The sequence below is a fragment of the Talpa occidentalis genome, unplaced genomic scaffold (genome assembly GCF_014898055.3).
Source record: "Talpa occidentalis isolate TD23 unplaced genomic scaffold, MPIMG_talOcc4v2.1 talOcc4.13, whole genome shotgun sequence".
Taxonomy (NCBI): Eukaryota; Metazoa; Chordata; class Mammalia; order Eulipotyphla; family Talpidae; genus Talpa; species Talpa occidentalis.
The window spans coordinates 73,285,387-73,306,492 of record NW_023601322.1 but is presented as its reverse complement, the minus strand read 5'-3'; the positions used below and the strand labels follow the sequence as shown (position 1 = coordinate 73,306,492).

The 21,106-nt window shown below is 51.6% G+C and overlaps 1 protein-coding gene across 2 annotated transcripts in view; it reads right to left on the bottom strand.

Annotated features, from left to right (window-relative positions):
* FSTL4 (follistatin like 4) overlaps positions 1-21,106 on the bottom strand; it is a 672,816-nt gene that overhangs the window by 523,536 nt on the left and 128,174 nt on the right. For both annotated transcript variants that reach the window (XM_054694402.1, XM_054694403.1), the window contains exon 4: positions 14,528-14,714. The gene's annotated coding sequence lies outside the window, so the exon portion shown is untranslated. The remainder of the gene's footprint in view (positions 1-14,527; positions 14,715-21,106) is intronic.

Here is a 21,106-nt window from a genome sequence, read left to right as displayed (position 1 = left end):
GCCCAGCAGCAGGGGCCAGGCAGGGAGGACTCCAGGGGCCATGCTGCAAGGGGACCCCCATATCCTCTATTCACAGATGAGGAGCTGTGCCCCAGAGAGGAGGGTCCCTGTCCTAAAGCCTCACAACTGGTGGGAAGTGGATTGTAAAGTGGACTTTAGGGATTCTGACCCTAAAGTCAATTCCTCCTAAAAGTAGTGAGTAGACGCTCAGGCAGTGTGAGTGCGCCTTGCCGGGTTCCCTGGCTCCGCATGGCACACTCTTGGTGGTCTCCTTTGGCCACTGGTGGTGCCTCTAGCCCACGGGCAGGGATGTGCTATCCCAGGGCTGAGGACATTCCTCAGGAGGGAATGACTCAACATGTCACCCACTCAAGCAGGGGGCCCAGGACTGAAAGCCCTCTCTGCTCCCACAGGTCCCACAGGCAGGTGGAAGGGATGCTAATGTAGTTCAGACATTTTGCAGCCTGGGGCCCTCACTGTGGCATGGCCAGCTGACCCCGGATCAACAGAGCGATGCCTGTCACCCTGCATTTACCCTGCCCCTCCACTCAGCCTTGACATCGACACACGAGGGCCGGCCCCGCCAGCACGCCTACCGCCCAGCTCAGCTGGCCACAATTATGGCAATTCCCAAATTGCTACAGACAGCTCCCAGGGGTCACTGAGTGACTTCTAATTATGCCACACTCTGATTATCCCAGGCTATTGATATTGGTCTTAATCAGTAATTACAATTCTCATATAAAATATTTCATAGCCATTCATAATGCAGAAATTCGATTACGGAAAGAGCATTTTTCTTGGATTTCCACACTGGACTCCTGAAGGCTCAGCTGGGTCATTTCCAAGTGGGAGTAAATACAGTTGACACAATTACCCACCAAAGGCGGTGGAAGAGAGCAAAGTCAGAGTCACTTATCCCCACTCCTCTGAAATGCTCAGCAGCAGCATCTAAGAATGGGCCAAGGTCATAGGCATGTGATTCATAAAAGAAGAAATTCAAATGGCCCACATTTCTATGGGGAAAGACTTAGACCGCCCAGTAATCCAGACACAGAACCTTCCCTGGAATCGGCAAAGACACCCCTTAACACTTGTGACTGTGTTGCTGTTGGTAGAAATGCGTACTGGCCCAGTCTTCTCTGCCTCATGCGTCCCTCTTCTGGAAATGAATCACATTCCTTCTTGCAAGGAATCACATTCCCCCATCTGCAATCTCAGGGTAGGAGGTGAAGCTGCCATCTTTTGTCTTTCTGTCATCTCCAGCAAGTGCCATTGACCAGGATTAGACCCCTAACCTGAGTGGGTCCTCAGAGATGCTCGGCCACCCTAGGGAGTGGCCAGGAACAGGCCAAGAAAAGCCAGTAAGTGCACGTCCCCGTGAGCTTTGGGACCAGAAGAAAGGCTTCCATCCCTATCTGTGGCAGAGCTGGGAGACGTGCCAGCAGCAGCCACATCTGTCAAGCTGTGGCCCAAGACCATGGAAAGCTGCTCAGCCTCATCAGTTACATCAACAAACAGGTACCTGAGCTCCAGACCGCCCCACTGCCCTGTTGCCCTCAGAAAAGATAGCAGTTTGTTCAAGCTCTCACCCCACCCAGTCATGAGGCCCACCCAAGGAGCCCAGAGTGAGCTTGAAGTCAGGCCTCACACTCCTCCTTGGTGGCAGGAGGAGCCCTGGAGTCCCCCTGTCAGGGAGCTGGGTCTCAGCTCGAGGATTCCTTCCTGTGAGAGACCCAGTGTTAGCTCTGGACCATCAGTTCTCAGCACTGCTGCCACACATGGACACCACACCTCACACACACACACCCCTCACACTCACAACACACACTCACATACTACACACCACACACACATACTGCAACACACACAACACACTCATATACTACACACCACACATCTCACGCACTCACACCATACACACATACATCAGCACACACACCCAACACCACACATACACTCACACCATACACCAAACATGCACACCCCACACCATGCATCGCCATACACATACTACATCACACACCACCACACACACACACTACATCACACACCACCACACACACACAAGATTACAAGTCTATTTATAGATGTAGAAACTGAGACCAGGAAGGCCGGGATCCCCAACCTCCAGGCCAAGAGGGCTAATGTCCCACGCCCACCTCTCCACACCATTGGAGTTTAAGGAGTGATTCACAAACCTCCAGAAAACCCCTTTAGGAGGAAGAACCCAAGTACAGAAACTCTCAAGTGCTCCCGGCTTCGCAGTCCTCCTGCCATCCAAGATGCCCTGTGTCTCTCCTCTCCTCTACCGTCTTTACCTCTTAGCAGCCAGGCTCAAAATAGTTAAGTAAACTGTCGTACAATTTCTAAATGTGGACATAACTCAGACCAGATGGACAGGATCCTGCTCATCAGAGGCCACAAGGCCACTTTCATCAGCAGATAGGACTACGTCTGCAACACATAATGTTATAATGGAACGTTACTTCAACTACAAAAATTCTTAGAAATAAATGTAGGGATAACCTGTAAGCACACCCAAGACATCCCAGTTTCATGCCTGTTATCCTGGTGCAATCTTTACCATGCTTTTCACTGTCATAGACTTCGGGCTTGGGCAGTAAATCGGCCATGTTTATGTATAAATCATGAACAACCCAGCCCCACGGACACGCACACCCCCTCCACCTTCCTTCATGAGGAATCTCTTGTCTAGTCTGGGCTCCGGGCAATACCTTTTCAACTTTCCTTCCACTGTGTACAAAATGCCTAAGGAGCAAAATCCAAGTTCCTTTCTAGCCGTCAGTTCGCCTGATGGCTGAGCCAGCCCTACGCCCTTTTGTCCATTTATCTTCTGTGCCACCTTGTCCTTTTCAGCATGTAAGCATCCTTAAGCGGTTAGGGGAGGTACTTCCCTCCCCAGTCTGATTTTTAGTTCAAGGAAAGTTACAGCAGCTTGACTGATGTAGGAATCCAAGAGAAAATGAAACCATCTTCATGGGACACTTTATCCAGGTTTGTGGAAAACAACAGAATTTTCCCACCCCACCCACAGTCCACCACATTCTGGCATGGTGGGCCCTCAGGCAGGCCTTAGGAAGACACCTGCCACGCAGGAGTCAGACTGCAGGGTTCAATCCAGCCTCCGTCTCCTACTAGCTCTATGACCTTGGGCAAGTCACTTACCATCTCTGGGCCTCAGCTGCACTGCCCTCTGAGTGATGAGGCCAAGTGAGAGATGCTCGCAGAGCATTTGACCTGGCACTTTTCACCATGAGGAGCTTTAGATAAATGCAAGCTATTGTCATCACTAATAGTAGAAATGGCGCAATGATGCCAGCTTAAAGTAGGGTGTAGCATGAGAAATGGCTTTAGCATTTGAAAAGTTGACTTGTGGGGATGCATGGCTAATCAGCCTGCATTCTATTTATAGATGTGGAAACTGAGACCAGGAAGGCCGGGAATGCCAGGAAGGCCAGGAATGCCCAACCTCCAGGCTAAGAGGGCTAAAGTCCCATGCCCACCTCTCCATCAAACGCTTCGCTTTATAGGCACCAGTGAGGCAGGCATCACTGCTCTCCCCATTCTGTAGTCAAGAAAACTGAAACTTGCAGAGGTTAAGTTCCTTACCCAAGAGCACACAAACTGTAAGTGGCGGCACATCTGTCTCAAACTTGAGCCTGTGATGCTAATGACAAGCCCTATCACTACTTCCTCCACTTACAGAAAAAGCTCTATTCTTGCCTAACAGCAAGGCAGAAATAAGCAGGGCCCAGTGAAATGGTGATTTGGGAGGGGGGGAGCAGGGGAGAACTGGAGGCCTCAGGGAAAATAAGGCTACCCACAGTGTGGGGGGTGCTGAGAACACATTCCTGCCCCTGTGACCTCTCATGGCCCAGGGCTCGCCTACCCCCTGCTCAGTCTGCCTTCCCAGAGGTCTGCCCACACCACACACTCACTACAAGCCACACCCGGCCCTCCCCACTGAGGGACGCTGCAGAGAACGGCATGGATTATGGTCATGGCCATTGCAGTGTCCTTCTGACAGCAGTGGGCCCAAAGCTAAGGGAGGAGCTGCAGGAAGAAACACACTCTGATTCATAGATGTCCTCGCCACAAGGATGGAAGGCCAGGAGCGGCTAGCTGATTACTCCCCCTCACACCCTAGCACACAGAGGCCAGGCTGCCACTCCATGAGCACAGAAAGGCAGGAAGATGGAGCCTGCCTGTGGGTGCACAGCACAGGTCCCAGGGGGCCAAGAGACACTCGGAGAAGCCTGAGCATGTGGCTCAGAGCAATGCAAGGACTGTTTCAGAGGCAGAACACACCAGGTCTGGGGCCTGCCATGGTTGCTGAAGATTACTGGGGAAAGCTACATAGGCAGTTTGCAAGGCCATGATCACCTGCCCCTTCTCCCTGGACACCCTGGTTCGCCAGCAGCACCCTGGCAGATGCCAGCCCACCGAGGGTCTGGCCTGTTCTCACAGAATAAGTGTGACACCTCGGGGGGGGGGGTTGGAGGACCTAGGAGCCCAATGACATGATGTCCTGGTATGGACATCTTTCTGTCCTGGATTCAGAGACCTGGGGCAGGCTCTCAGCCAGCCCTCTGCTGCACCCCCTCCCCAGGCTCCCCAGCCCCCTAGGACTCTTCCCTCACCCAAATGAGTCCAGTCCCAGCTTTTCACCCTTCCCAGGCAGCCTTTTACTCTTCAGATACCCACAATCAAAGGCAGCCACCCCATGTCTCACAGCCTCCCTTGGGCAACGCAGCGTCCCACACCATCTCACTTCTCTGAAGTTGGGAGTGAGGGATGTTTTCCACTTTAATGGCCACCGTTAAATGTTTCATGGGCCAAAACAGAGGCCAGATCACTTTATAATCATTCTTCTGGCTCTTGCATAATTGATGTCCCTTATGCACTTTTCATGATCTAATTTATCTACCTCCTAAAACATTTTGTAAAACCTGAGTCCCATCTGTAATGATCTATGTCCCATTATAAAGTCTACAAAGGATTTGCTACCCGAGCCATGTCTGTGGGCATGAAGGAAGCTGCACTGGGCAGAGGCAGGACTGTTTCCAGCAGGGATGGGGGCCTGATGGGCCTAAATCATTCTCCTGTGTTTCACTTGGGAAACACCCTCAGGGGAAAGGGGAAGGCAGGGGGATTCCCAGAGTGACCTGCGGCCAGAAAGATAGGTAGGAGTTGAGAGGGCGGAGTTCTCTTCCTGGGGGAACAATAGAGCATCCATGACGCCTCCTCAGGAGGCTACGCAGCACCAGCAGCACCAGCAGCAAGAGTAATGACAAGGGCGGCTGCACTCTGCTGAGACTGTTCAGTGCCTGGCTCTGTGCTTGCACTGTCCAGCGTGAGGTCGGGGTTCTCACCATGCCCCAAATAATGCATGTCATTGTCCATATAATATTTGGGACAAATACATACTAAAATAATATTTCCTGTTTATTTGAAATTCGAACCTAACTGAAACTGGGGGTGCTCTCTGTTGCCTGGCAACACTCACTCACTCACTACAGTCTCTGGACAGTGGAAGACCCCTTCAGAAAACCCAGAATGCCTGGGGAACACCAGGAAAAGGGACAAACAAGGATGAGGGTGACAGTCCCAACCAAATCTGCCTGGTAGAGGGCTGAGGATTGTGGGGAGTCAGAGTTTATGATGCAACAATTTCCTGGAGGAGCAGGGAACTGCACTGACTTCTGAGGAGGAAGAAAACAGAGAAAGGACTGCAGGAAAGGAACACTGCCCTCCTTGCTCCTCCCCACCCACCTCCAGCAGAGGAGGCCTGCACTTCAGCTCCTGGCTGCAGCCAAGACTCCAAGCACCAGAGGAGGACATAGCTCAGCCCATCCCTCCAAGAACTGCCTACCTGCGCTCTGGTCCTCTGGCCCAAGTCCGTCCAACTCCCCCACACTCACACCAGAGTGTGACTATGCCCCTCCTGCCTGGAGTTACCTGTCCTCCCCAAAACCTGTCTCGCCTCGAGGATCCAGCTCAGCTCAACCTTCTCTAGAAAACTCCACCCACCCCACCCACCTGCCCCCTGGGCCACCCTTAGACTTAGAACTCATCCCTTTCATGTGCATATTCATTACTGAGCACCTAGCATAGAACCCAGAATGACAATCACCACAGCTTTATCCTGCACACTGCCTTCCATGTGTGCAATTTCCAGCAGAGGGAAGAGAGGGTATGTCAAAGGAGGTCACGTCAAAGCCCTGGCCCACTGACATGTCTGCCCAGCCCAGGCCCAGACAGAGTGCTGACTTGGTAGGTAAGCCAGGAAGAAGGAAGCTTGAGGAAGGATGCAGCAGGAAGAACTGGTCTCTCCAGCTTACTCTGGACTTAGACACGTCACAAACCAAAGCTTCGATTTCCTCAACTGGAAAATGGGATCTGTCCACATGGCTCCGGTGCACCCAGAGGATGTGACCCTGGTGCCGTTAGAACCGTCCCACCGTGCAAGGCAGGTGGTGGGAAGCAAGGTGGCTCTGAGGCCCTGTTCCTTGGCCGCTTCAAGTTCACCTCCCACCAGAGCCTCCCGAGCTGCACTTGCCTCTACCTGCCGTGATGAAAGCTCCCCTTCGCGAGCCCAGCCTCGGAACGCTGCTCACACCTGCATTTCTCAGGACCAGTGTCTCCAAGCAGAGGCCAAATAAAGATGGATATTCTCTCTCCCAGCAAACACAACACTCCGTCAATCTCCTGGCCCCGAACCATGCTCATCGTTCTTGTGCGGAATTCCAGGGTTGCTTATAAACACTTCCATTACTTCTGAAATTTAATTTATGGTTTTTTGTTAAACCTTTATTCTGAAATTTGCCATTTTAAACACTCTCTGACTAAGATTTATTTGGGTTCTTCTCAGAGAAGCTACCTATAATGGACAGAGCCAAAATGAATGTAAGGGGCCTCAAAAGCAGCTGATGACTCATCTCTATTGTGAAGGGGCTTTGTCAGGAAAGGGAGAAAAAGGTCCCCAAGACACCTTTTTTTAAAGACCCCCAAGACACCCCCTTCCCAAGAAGCTGACCCACTGGATGCGCCTCCTGACACTGCCTTTATACTGACTCTTCAGTATAAAGACAGAAATGAGGATGCAGCCTCCCTGGGCCCTCAGTGGGCTCCAACGCTCAGAGCACCCCCTGCTGCAACAGAACCCAGGGGCCCAAAGGGCCTCTGAGTGGGGAGGCGGCAAGGGTGACAGGGAGAGTTCAGCCGCATCACAGATGCCCAGGGTTCTAAAAGTCCCATCTGAAGGTGTGAGCTTTCCCAGTACTGCACTACACAGCGCCATCACTGTTGGCGCTGGGTGACTTTACAGCCAGAATTGGGCCCTGATCTGTGTCCTTGTGGTTCTCAGTCCACCTGCAGCCAATATGCCAAAGTCCAGTCAGGTGGAAAGGGGAGTGATAACGACCTCCCAAATCACCGGGGTTCCAGAAAAGAGAAGTGTGGATACCTTACGGTGGCATCTTCTTGCTGGTTTTCTTCTCCCACTTATTTTTTTTAAAGATTTATTTATTTATGCATACAAGAACTGAGGTACAGGCCAGAGGTACAGGGGGCATGAGAGGATTCACCAGAGACAGAGTGGGGAGCAGAACAGGCAGACCGACTGAAATACACTGCTGAGGGGAACAGCAGGCAAGACAGGAGAGGTCTGCTGCACCATGTGGGTTAGCTCCCTGGCTGGCCAGGAATCAAACTCGTGCTGCAGAGGCTTCATAGGTTGCATCTTAACCCCTCACGCCACCAGGGAGGCCCTTCTTCTCCCACTTGTAGTAAAAGCTGCCAAAGCTTTTCTTGTTCATAAGATGCTTCCCCAACAGTGATTCTAAATATATGTTGCACTTTCCTCACTGCCATGTCATTTTGACTTTTTCCCCCAGGTTTCTGAAAAGGAAAAGGGGCAGAGGTAAGGCATCTAGGGTCCCGCCATCCTGGGCTCAGAGATGTGGGGAGAGGTGGTTAATATTCTGCTGCCCCCACCTTTCTGCCTAGGTGAGCTATGTGCCCAGAACCCTGGGCTGATCTTTCTGTCACTGGACCAGACAAGGAGTCCATAGGCGGGGGTTTTATAAGCCTTTCGTGAAGAAAATGAAATTATTTCATCTCTGGACTTTTCAGTACTATAGAATGATTTTTTTTTCTTTGTGAATACTGAAAAATGATGTCATAAAAGCACCTTTTTGTTATTTGTTTGCCTCCTTCCCCTATAACTGGTGCATTAAAATGCAAGAAAAACAAAAAGACACACCACTTTTGGTACAAAAAAAACACTTAAAAGATTAAGAAGCAAAAGAGAAGTAAAATATACTTTCCCATCTGAAAGGAACCTCACCCACACTTTTTCAGGCCTTGTCAAATAAAGTAGGAAATCTCTTCCTTTGAAGATCAATGGTATCGAGATGACTTTGAACTCTTAATATCAGGCATTAGCAAGATAATGTTAGGTTTTATTAAGAATGAAAAGAATTTACCAATTTTCTTCCAGCAATTCTCTCTGGACTCTGCAAGGAAGCTAATCACTAGATAATTGCTCAATGACTCCGCTGGTCCATTCAGATCTGTTGAATTATTTAGAAGGGGGAAAGCAGACATCCCTTAAGGGACCAGTTACCAAACTGTCGGGCCTTGAAGCCTAGCAAGGAGATGCAATTTTGGAAGAAGTCAGAATAACAATCTGGATGTACTGGTCTGCTAATCGCAAACCGCCACAGACTGGGGTGCTCACCTAATAGACATTTATTTTCTCACAGTTCTGGAGGATAGAAATTCAGAATGAGGGCCTCCCCAGTGGCGCAGCAGTTGAGTGCTGGGTTGTGAAGCTGCCTGCAGCCTCTGCAATGCCTGTTCGATCCCCGGCCCACATGGCGCGCAGACCTCTCCTGCCACGCCCACTGCTCCCCTCAGCAGTGTACTTGTCAGTCTGCCTGCTCTGCTCTCCGCTCTGACTCTGGTGAATTCTCTCGCCCTCCCGCACTTCTGACTGTACCCAGTGCTTGTATAAATAAATAAATAAATCTTTAAAAAGAAAAAAAGAAAGAAAGAAATCCAGGATGAGGGTCTGGCTGATTCGGTTTGTGGTGAGGGCTTGTCTCCTGGTTTGGATGCTCTCACGTGGCCATGTGCATGAGGGCATGCTCTGGTCATTTCTCATAAGGACACTAATCCTATTGGAACGGGACCCCACTCTTATAACCTCATTTAACCCTAATAACTTCCTTAGAAGCCCCATTCAAATGCAGTCACACTGGATGGGCAGGGGGAGTGGAATACACACAAACATGCAGTTTTTTACAATGGCCTTGCCAAAACTTGGTTCTCCCCTCTTCAGGGAATTTCTGATTCTGGCCCCCACTGGGTGATGCACACCCTCTCCATGCTCCCTGCCTCTGTCCTCTACATTCCCAGGTTCCAGGTGCCTCTTCCTAACCCACAGCTCTAAGTCCTTTCTCTACTTAAAAAATTCAGTGGGTCCTCCACCAGCACAGACTTAGGTCCATAATTTAGGAAGTCAATACATGCAATGATTTAAACCATTTTTAGTACCTGTGTGATCTTGAATAATTTACTCAAATCCTGGCCCTGACTTTCCTCTTCTATAAAATGGGGGAAATCACAGCTCTTACTTCATGAGGCTGTGGTGGGGACAGAGAGGACACTGGCGCACAAAACCAAGCACATGTCGTAACAGGGTGGACCCACAGGAAAGGGGCAGAAGGGGCCAGACAAGTCTGGAAGGAAAATTGCAAAATCAAAACCAAGATAAAATCTGCCATTGTTAACCTCCCCACGGGTGTCACCCACATCTGTTTCAACTAGTCCAGGACCAAAAAGCAAGTGCAGCTTCTTACATGTCACATGACCCTGAAAACGTCATGTTTTTATGCAATGCAAGAATGATACTCTTAAAACAAGTACATCATTTCTGCTAAAAATCTCCCAGAGAGCCCCACAACACTGAGGGTGAAGTCCACAGCCTTATGCTGAGCTACAAGCCCCCACTGGCTCTCCAACCTTCTCCCCGCTGCTCTCACCCACCCCCACCCCCCAGCTGCAGCCACACTGGCCTCCTGCTCCTCCTGAGGCACAGTGGGCACACTTCTCCATGGGCTCTTGCTAGTCCTCTGCCTGGAAGGCTCCTCCCCCAAATATCCACCTGGTTAGCTCCTTATATCCTTCTCAAATTGCCATAGTCATCTTCTCAAAGAAGCCGACTGCTACCCTGCTCAAAACTGCAACCTGCCCACAAACGCACATGCACGGCAGGTGTTTACCCGCCCACCCAGATCAACTCCTTATTTCCCCCTCGCTCCTACCTCTTCTAACATGCTGTCTACTAATGTCTGTGTCTGCTGTCTGTTCTGCTAGAATAAAAACACACGCGGGATTGTCATGTATCATTTTGCTTACAGCTGGTGTGCAGCCCCTAGCAGAGTGCTGAGCACATAGTAGACACCCAGGAAACACCCAAGAGAGGGCTCAGGAATATACTCAGACATTGAATCAGTGGGCACACACCGAGCATCAGAGTCCACTCGGGCCTCCCCATTTTCAGCTACTTTCCCAGGACTTGTCATCACAGAACCTCCTCTGAAATGGCACGGCTTGGCCTCTCCGTGTCCACTCTTACATGTCAGTGGTCTTTTCCTCGCCCACTCCGCTCCACCTGAGAAATCCCATACATCCTCCTAGGACCAGCCCTCCTTCCCCCGCCCCCCCGACTTCTGCAGTCTCCACACCTTCCTTCCGTCCACTTCCCAGCCGCCCGGGCATGGGCATGGCTGTGTTCTGCCCTAGCTCTGTCCCTGCTAACCCGTGACATCCTCAACCGCGGAACCCCACTTGTTCCTCTCAATCTCGAGTGCAGTGCCAGGCACAAGTCAGCATTCCAGAACGATTCAGGCATTGGTATCAGCCTGCAAATTAAAAAGTCAAAAGTAAACCCGAGTTTTGGAGAGTCAACTAATTCAGCCCCTTGAGACAAGAGTGACACGTAATGATATAATTACTTCCCCCTGCCTGGCTCACAGCCCGTCAACAGCTCAGAGGATCCTGTCCACCCAGCCCCAGCCCCACCATGCCTGCTCCTCCAGTCCATTAAAAAGAACCCCATGTAGGACTCTACAGGAAAAGAAAAATACACATTTGGTATAAAAATAGAGAAATACATGGCACCACACATCAGGGAAGCTAGATTTTACCCTTGGAGCAATGAGTCATGATGTTCACTGTCTTGGCCTAAAGAAGGAAGGGGGGCATCCTTGCAGATGAGGTCAAAACCATGCCCAGCTGCCCTGCCCTGGGCTTTCCTGCTGTAGGAAGGGAGCTGACATCACCTGCGACACCTTAGGGCACTGTGTCCCCAAAGGGTGTTCATCCATGCATGTCCAAGACCCCATCAGAATGAACATAAAAAGAGCATCTATTTCCAACATCCTGTCTTCTGACTCTCGCCCCACTCCCAGTGGGGGACGGCTGGTGCCAAGCTTGGGAGCAGAAGACAAGGCCTCTGCTCAGTCACATTTCCACCGCTTTTGCTGCTCCTCCCGGCGGAGAATGCAGTTGGAAGTCACAGAAAGTCGAAGGAGCAGGATTAAGTTATATTGGACGTCCCTCCCCAAGTCAGCGGTGATCCCAGGCCCAAAGCAGCAATCCAAGTTTTATTTGCTCATAAACATTAATAGAGCCAAACCTCGGGAAAGGAACAGGAAAAGCCAAATGCCAGAGCGTGCTTGGGCAGCAGAGCCAGCAGGGCGGAAATGTCAGGGTGCCCAGATCACTCCCTCCACGCTGGCACCAGCCCTGGCTTCTTGAGGAGGATGGAGCTGGGTCACTTTGGATTCTACAAATGCTTTCCATGAGAAAGAAGAAGAAACTTAAACTATGAGGTATATTCTTAATGTCTCAAGCTTTGCCAAAGCGCTAAGATGAGAAGCCCCCCAGAAACTCTTCATTCTAAACCAGCCTGGCCCCTGAGGAGGACTCCCCTCTCGAAGCAGGGTCAGGACACCCTACTGCAGAATACAGAGACCCCCAGTGCCAGTTCCTGCCCTTTAAGTAGCAACCCAAGTGATTCTAGGCAAGCACATACAACCTCTCTGGCCTCTGCACTGCTGTCCCCACCACGGCACACGCCCTCCGCTGGCCGCCGGCTGCGAGGGCCACGTGAGGAACAAGTGCCTTGAGCCAGCACCTTGCTAAGCTACTCATGCTCACTAACTTGGCATCTTTCAAACACTCTCCAAGAGAGAGACAATGAGCCCCACTTTATAGAGAAGCTGAGGCTCAGAAAACCTAAGGCCTGGTTCGAGGGCTCATAGCCCGAACCGCCAGAGCCAGCACTAAACCCAGATCTACGTTCAGAGCCTGTGCTTTTGAGGCCTTAAGCTGTCAGACTGGATCCCACATGGTGCCGGACCCAGTCTGGTGCACAGCAGCTGTTTCAGCCAAGCCAGATGAAGGGGGCCCACTTCCTCGGGCTCACATCTCCTGCAGCTGCCTTCAAAAGCCCCTTCCTAAGGGGGTCAGCAGGACCCCCAGGTTGGTTTCCCTCCCTCTGGCTGGAAGTGGAAAAGTGGAGAGTGAAGGCTCTTGCTGGCCCTTCTGTTTCTGTATCCAGTTCTCAACTGAGAAGGGGGAAGAAGCATATTTCCTTTCCCAATTTCTTCTCTCATCTGAATATTGGATGTCTACGTGTTGTCAGATTTCTAGAAACCCGGTTCCCCAGAGGAATTCCCCAAGAAGCCATCTGCTTATGTGCTTCTGAGGTGCCTTGGCAAAGGGAAACGTTGCATGCTAATCAATCATCCAAGGGGGAGCTGCTCAAGCTTGCCCTGGGGGGTGGGGTGCATGTGTCCTGAAGCAGGCTATGGCACCCCAGAGGCACAGATTCAGGCCCTGCAGGTGCTCTGGCCATTGGAGAGTCATCTCTGTCTCAGGTGAGATTAGGCCTGTCGAAGCTAGGGGCTAGGGCAGTGAAGAAACAGGACAGAGATCCTCTGGTGCTGACCAGAGCAGACCCCACTGCAGACACAGACAGGGATGTAGACATAACACTGGTAGAGCACCCCACAGAGTCATGGTGGGGGGGGGGTAGGAGGTCGGCAGCTACAATGTCATGCTGTCCCACGGTGTGACTGTCTCAATGCCAGCAGTGCCTCTGATGACAGGAAAGCCTAGGTCTGAACAGGCCCATAGGAGGCCACATTCAAATGGCTCTTCTGGGTCCATCCCTCCCTTCCAGGAAAGACACTAGTTCCAGTTTCTCTCACAAGGAATCAAAGAACCATTGACAGAAAATGCATGAAAAGACAAACCAGCCTCTAAGTAGAACAAACCAGCCTCCAAGTAGAATCCCCTATTACATAAAGCGAGAGAAGGCCCAGACATCTGGTCTACCACCTGGTTTACTCAGTGGTGAAACCTAAACCATGCGAGAGTCATGTACTCTGAGTCTCCCAGTCCAGGGCTCCATCCCAGCACTGGCCAGGTCCGCGCCCTCCCAGGCTCAGGCCTGTGCAGCCAGCGGGGAGAAGACAGCCACCCAGAACCCTCCTGGTCCCTCCAGGGAAGCTCCAACCTCTGCAGCAGCTCCTCCTCGCTCATGTGGTATGTGAAGGGGAATGTAGGGATGCACAGACGATGTTGTCACCTGGGCTCCCCTCTAGAGACCTACAGGGCTCCCAGGCATGAAAAACCCTTACCCTTTCCCTAGTCCCTAAGGACCCTGCCCAACCAGGCCTTTCTCCGCTCTCTGGCTATATCCTACTCTGCATACCCGTCCACCTCCTCCCTCTCCTTCCCCCACCATCTCCAATGCGTCTCTCAGATAAACACACAAGTGTCCTCTGTAACCACAGAGAAATAAATCCCTGTTTCCAGATGAACGAAGTCAAAAAGTTTTGAGAAGGTCCTCTCTGGTGGCACAAGGGGTTAAGCACAGCACTATGAAGCTACCCACAGCCACTGCAGCACGATATTGATCCCCGGCCAGGGAGGTGACCCACATGGCGCAGCAGACCTCTCCTGACTCGCCCACTGCTCTCCTCCGCAGTGTATTTCAGTCAGTCTGCCTGTTCTGCTCCCCGCTCTCTCTCTGGTGAATCCTCTCACCCCCTGCACCTCTGACCTGTACCCCAGTTCATGTATGCATAAATAAAGAAATCTTTAAAAAAAAATTTTGAGAAACTTTTGATATTAACCTGCCCAACCCTGGCACTGAAAACCAGGACTGAGCTCAGGGCCCACTGCCCCCTTCATTACCCTTCCAGCTCTCAGTCAGTCCTTCTAGAAGCAGGTCTCAACCCTGTCTGTCCACAGGGCTGGGCACCTCATCGCCTCAGCCTTCAGAACTTCTCTCTGATCCCGAAGCTCATCTCATCCTTTCTTTGCCCCCCAAATCCACCCTGAGGGCAACCAGTCTGTCCACGGAAGCCCAGCAAACCCCTGAAAAGAGGCTTCTGAACCCAGCACACACCGACTCCAGACTCACCAGACTTGTTCACGCTGCACATCCACCACGAGCTCTCCCTTCTCCCAAACACCTGCCCCTGGACCAAAGCCGGCTCTCTGGGGCTTCACCTGCGGCCATGCACCACAGGCACAGTGGGCGCTGCCCACAGCCAGTGCTGTTTTATCCTGGGGTGACTGGCTCCTTCAGAGGCTTCTCCTGAACCAGCCTGAAAGGGAGTAAAAATAACATTTTAATTCATAAGCTTTAGGATTCCAAAAACTGGGCTCTCTTAGAGGTTCGGAATGTTAGCATCTTTGAAATCCAGGTCATCCAGCCACCTGGTTTCCCTGAGCAGCAAACTCAGGCCAGGCCAGGCGAAGAGAGTTGCAATTCTGACAGGAAGGAACATTTTTTAAACGCAAGATTTTCTTCTTGTGGACACATGAAGCCTTCTCACACGATGCCCTGGTGTGGCTTCACAACACCTCAGTAGTGAGGCGAGCTTCAGAGAGAAAACTTCTGAGACAATCACACAAATTGCATTTAAGCAGGAGAAGCAGAACAGCAACCGCACGCTCTCTGTACAGATAATGGGGCGCCCCTCCTTCCAGCCAAGCTCATTCACTGCTCTCCCATCCAGTCACCCTCACTGAAGCCAACCCACCGGGGAAGGTCCAGGGATGCCGGAGGTCCCAGGAGGTCTCTGGTGTCCCCCGGGTCCATGGTCTCCAAACACAGCACACTTCACATTGACCGTGTAGCTGTTCAGTTCCTGTCTACCTCTCTCTAGTCCCGGAGCACCCACCTTTTATCCCCAAGCCCTCATCCGAGGCCTAGAAAGAAGGGAGGGAGGGAGGGAGGGAAGGAGGGAAGGGGAGGGGAAGAGAAGGGAGGGGAAAGGAGGTAGGGGAGAGGAGGGGAGGAAAGGGAAGGGAAGGAATCAAGCAAGCCAATAAGCAGGAGCATCCAGCCAGCCATGTCCTCACCTGCTCCTCCTCCCCTCGGGTGAGCCAGGACTAAATGTCCACAGGCCTTCTCACAGGCCATCAGCCCACAGCCCCAAAGCTTAGCCACCAACACTGGGTCTGCTTGTTCTTCCCAAAGTCCAGGTCTGAGACATTTCTGAGGATTCCCAGGTCTGGAACTCAGAAATGGTCCACTGTGTCCAAAGCTCACCTGAGCCAGCTTTAGCAGAAAAGGACTCGTGAGGTCAGTAAAGCAGTCCAGGTAGCCACAGGACTGAAACTCGGGGCTGGAGACTGGCAGCCACAGGCCCCACCTCCCCCACCTCTGTAGCCCCTCCCAGGTAAGAGCCCTACCTGGCCAGAAACCCACCTGTCTGCAGCCCCACCCAGGGCACAGGCCTCTGAGGCAGGCTCTGGGATGGACTGGGACACTGATGTACTAGAGCACTTGGTCCCACCACTAGGGAGTCACCAATCTCCCCCTGCCCTGCCCCCAGCAAGAGGTGGCTGAATGCCATATGCAAACTCAGTGATTTCATCTCAGTCCCAGGTGGTTCTGCTGGGCAGTCTTCCCTGGCCAGCTTGTCTAGCTACCCAGTTTGTCCAGGCCACCTGGACAAGCAGAGAAAACCCAAGACGTGCACATACATGCACACACACACCCGCGCACGCACACACACACAGATGTACCTGAACATTCTCTTGCCCAGCCTGCATTTGCACAGCAGCCCTCCCCACCACATGGGACATAGCAAGGCCCGGGACAGAGACAGGACAGGGGCCAAGTGCCAGCTCCCCCCCCGAAGACCTCAGTCACTTAGTAGAGAGGACAGGAGCCTCTGACATCCCAAAGAGCTCATCCCACCGATAGCACCCTGAGTGCCCTCTCTCACAACACATAGCACACCTGCTGGGGGAGCCCAGAGACCTGCCTGAGTCAGCAGGATGGGGGTCCCTAGCCACTGACACACAGGGTCCCGAGATATCATGAAGTATGTGAGGGCAGGGCAGTAAGGTTGACAGGACGTTCTACAAAATGGGTAACTTTAGAGAGTATGGTGCTTAGAAGTCGTCATTCCAAATGGGGGTGCAAGGCAAAGGGGTGCCTGCAGGTGTGGGGGTGAGTTTGTGGTGCAGGAAGCTGGGGGACTCTTCCCTTGCTGTGCACCCCAAGGTGTACGTGAACAGACGCCACCCACTCCCTCCTCCCTGAGCCATGTCAAGGCCCAGAGCAGGTATTTTCCCCAACTCCCCCAAGAAAAGTATTTCTCTTTCTCAAAAGGACTACTTTCTTGAGGGGCTTTTAATGGTTTTGAAATATAAGCCTAGAGCTGCAAATGCCGCCTGGCCAATTTCCTGGAACGCTTCACCTCCCCAGAAATTTCTTCTAAAATGACTTTCCTTCTTCCACCACAAACAGAGCACTTGGAGCAATGGGCCTTTTAATCAACAATTACAAGAAGTTTTAAAAAGTCACTCTTAAAGGGCTGTCATGGCGAGCCTGCTCAGCTCTTTTCCCTATTCCTGAGGGACTGCCTGGAAGTGGCAGGAAGTGGGCCATGGTGAGAGCTGGGTAGGTGGGAGCAGCCTTCATCCATCACCCCGCGACAGGCTCCAGGGCCTGGGGGTTCCTCGGGGCACACATCTGCAGCCAGGCAGCGCTGGCATGATTTATCACAGGCAGCCTGCCGCCCGCACCCATGCGGGTTATCTGTTTGCTAACTGCTTCCCTCCCACTGACCTCCAAATGCTTCAGTTCCTCCAGGATCCAGGCCTGGTCTCCCCTACCCCACAAAGGGGCCTACACTGTGACCCCACACACCATCTCTGAGCCAGAGGACCCACCACAGGTGCGTCCAGCCCAGACCCCTTGTCCACTGCTTGCCTAGCATCTCCTCAAGCACACAGTCACATGTGGACCTGTTTCTTTTCTCCAAATTGGCGTCCTCCCAGTCTTCTGTGTGTCACGAAGGTCATGCCCATCCTGCCATGGTGCAGCCTTGTAACCCCTTTTTCTCCTTACTACAGCACCCCAACCCAGCCTTTCCAAGTGCCCCATCTCTCTCCGCCCAGCAGGCCAGCCTTCCCCAACTCTGCTTCACCAGCAGCCAGGGAAGCTGCCCTGCAGTTGGGATAATTATAGCAGTACCCACATCTCATTTTTAGCCTGGCCCTTAACTTGAGAGATTCAAATGCAAGTAGGGGAACCCAGTCCTCCCTGCCAAGGGATCTAGGAGTGGGAATGCTAAGAGAAGTCATGGAGAAGCTAGAACCTGACCTCAGAGTTGAAGATTCTGGGGGAAAAAGAACCAAGTTCCCACTCCCAAGTGAGGTGGGAGTACCAAGTGGAGACCCTACCCCTCATCATAGCCTCCAGGCCCTCAAGCACTGCCAAGCTAAACTATAGCACCACAACTCCACAAACTCAGCAACTGGTCCAAGTGGATGCTTGACCCAAGCAAGGCCAGTCATCTCCAGGGTTATAACCTCATACATGGAAAGGGAGCTTGCTTTACACTGGTTTGCCAAGCTGCAGCCATGTGAGCCTGGAGTGGCCAGTAGCCATCTCCCCTGATGACATGAAGGAATCCTGCCTGCACTAGAAGAGAATGCTTTCTCTGCAAAGAAAGCAGAGCCAAGAGAGGGAGACACTGGAGAAAGAGCATCACTTGTGTTGCTGGATCCAGCCTTGCCTGAAGCTTCCAAAGAAGAGAGGGAGACACTGGAGAAAGAGCATCACTTGTGTTGCTGGATCCAGCCTTGCCTGAAGCTTCCAAAGTTTTTCATTTGTAACCCCATTGCCTCCCTGGTTTCCTTTTTTTTTTTTTTTTAAGATTTATTTATTTATGCATATAAGAGCTTGGGGTACAGGCCAGAGGTATGGGGAGTGAGAGGACCCACCAGAGACAGAGTGGGGAACAGAACAGGCAGATTGACCAAAGTACAGTGTTGAGGGGAGCAGCGGGTGAGTCAGGAGAGGTTTTCTGCACCATGTGATTGCTCCCTGGCCAGCTTGGGCTCGAACTCGTGCTGCAGTGGTTGGTGAGACTTAACCCCTTGCACCACCAGGGAGGCCCAATCTCCTTGGTTTCTTATGGTCTTCTGCCTACTCTTCCTAAAATCCTACCTTTGGCCGCCTTGGTCTTCAGACACATTAGCTCACATGCCCCATAAAGGAGGTGTGCGCCATGCTCCAGCCAAGGGGAAAACGAAGAGGGAGCCGAGAAACCAACCTACCACGCATGATACGGAAAACACATACAACCGTTTCACTGATGCTGCATCAGAGCAGTGAGATTGTGGAGATTTTTTTTTTAATTCCCTATTATTAAAAGTTTTTTTTAATAAAAAGAAATAAATATAGATCATTAGGCCTCTCACAAATAGGGGCTGAAATTGGCCCCCACAGCACCACAGAAGTGCTTTCTGGTTCTCTCCTCATTGGCACACTTGTCCCAGCTCCAGGATGCCGGAGTCCTACCTTTTGCTCAGTTCTCCCCACACACCTGAGCCCCGCATCGCACTGATACCTGAGCCCTGTTTTAGGTTCTATAAGAAACACTGATCCATGTGGAGACCGCACAGAGCTGGTTCCCTAAAAAACTTCTTAGCACAAGGTCTCTGAATCTTAACATTATCGTTTCTGAGGGGAGGACTCTAAGCCGGGACTGGAGCCAAGTGCCCCCGATTCCAGCTGAAAGTCCACTCTGGTTCACCAAGTCACCAGCATCTCCCGCGTTGAGTACAGAGCCTAATGGAATTTGCTGGAATCCCCTAGCCAATACTGTTAACTTTTCTTTTATCTTCTGTTCTAAAAACCTGTCAAAACCATCATCTCTGCCCCACAAAACAAATTATTTTTTGAGTCATGTAGGAAAAAATTGAAGTTGAAATGCTGTGAGGGTAGAGGCTTTTGTATTGGTGTCAGGCGTCTGTGAAATCTAATGGAGCCACCCTTTGACAACATTATCTGTGTTTGGCTAATTTGGTGGAGCAGACAACGTTCACTATTGAGCAGGAAGAATAGGCTGGACGGTGCTAGGAAAGCAGAGAGCTGGCCCACCCTGGATAATTTGCTTCCGCTATTCATCCTGCAGATAGGCTCTCAATTACAGAGACGTTCATAGGTAAATTTCCATTCGTTCTTTTATCACCTCACAAATGAAATAGTCATTTTTAAAATAGCTGGAAGCAGAGATGCATGTCAGTAAACAAAAGGGCAGGCTTCCTTATCACAGTTTATTTTGTCCTGATTATTTGTTCTACCTCCATAGGAAGCTCTGGGACTAATTCACTCTTTTGGTCCCCTCTTGCCAACTGTATCCCTATTCAGGCAGCGCAGACAGGGTCTCTGCTAAGCAGCAGCAGTGGCAGCAGGAGTAAACCTTTCCTGAGCTCCATGTTCCAGGACCTCCATGTTCTGCACTTCAGGGGCATGTGCGGAAGCTCCCTCGCTTCAGGACGCAGTGGAGACTCAGGCTCCACTGAGGACGTGCTGAAGCGTCAAATCTGGATGAACAGGTTTGTGGGGGTATAGGAGAAACCTACAGAAGTACAGGTGTCCCATAACATCCACATCCCATCCCCTCCATCACCTCCAATGAGGGACGAGGGGCAGGATCTGGGCGACAGGGCAGCCTCTGGAATGCTCAGGCCTCACGGCTGCTGGAGAAACAGCTCAACTGCATCGTCTTGAGTCACAGCGTAGGTATCAGAAAGGCACCTGACTTGCCTCAGACCTCAGAGTTAATAAAATACCTGGTGAGGACATCACAGGTGCCCCCACCCCTTGCCTTCTCACTCCCAACCCACAGAAAAACTGGCTCAGGGTGCTCTGGGTTGGCCACGCCAGGAGTACTAACTTCTGTGACCAATGATGCAGTCCACAGTTGGGAAATCCCAGAAGAAAATGTTTCTTTTCCCAAAGCAGGACTTGGAGTCACCTGGAGGAGGGTACCCACTGTGCAGAAATGGTAAGACAGGCACCCAGCTGATCCTCCAGGCAGATGTTACCTGAAAGAGCCCAGTCCTTGCAGAGCCCACCCAGGTGGGCATAGATGCCCAGACTCACGGTGGAGAGGTCTTTTGAGGGTGCTCAAAAGCACCGATTCAGATGCAGGCTTTCAATCACACTTATACCGCATGAATATGCATAAGTGTCATGGATATTCATGAGCACCCCCCCTGCGCCCCTCCCAACAAGAGCAGGATTCCTTAGTTACTAACAGTCTCTCAACATTGCAGGAGGCTGGGTCAGGAGAGAAGGCAGAAAAGGAAGTGCACACCTCCTCCCCTCTCCCCAAGATCTCCTGATAGCAAGACAGGGCTAATATTTACTTACTGTAGCTAAAATGTGGGGCGCCTTTTGAGGGAAGCTGCTGCGGTGCCAGCACAAGCTCCAGCCCCCAAGGGCCCCTCACCTCCCTGGCTGGAGAGATGGAGACGGTGTTCAGATTGTATTTCTATAAACAGAAGTCTACTTTGGAGAGTATTTCTTAAACATTCTTTTATGACTGTCTTGTATGGGGTCAAGAGGAGCCCTTATACTTTAAATGGAGGACAAATGGAATCATCAGAGGATGTTCTACAAACAGACGCTTAGCCCAACAGGAGGATGCGTGGAATTTACGGAAGCTGGTCAGGCAGCTTGCTC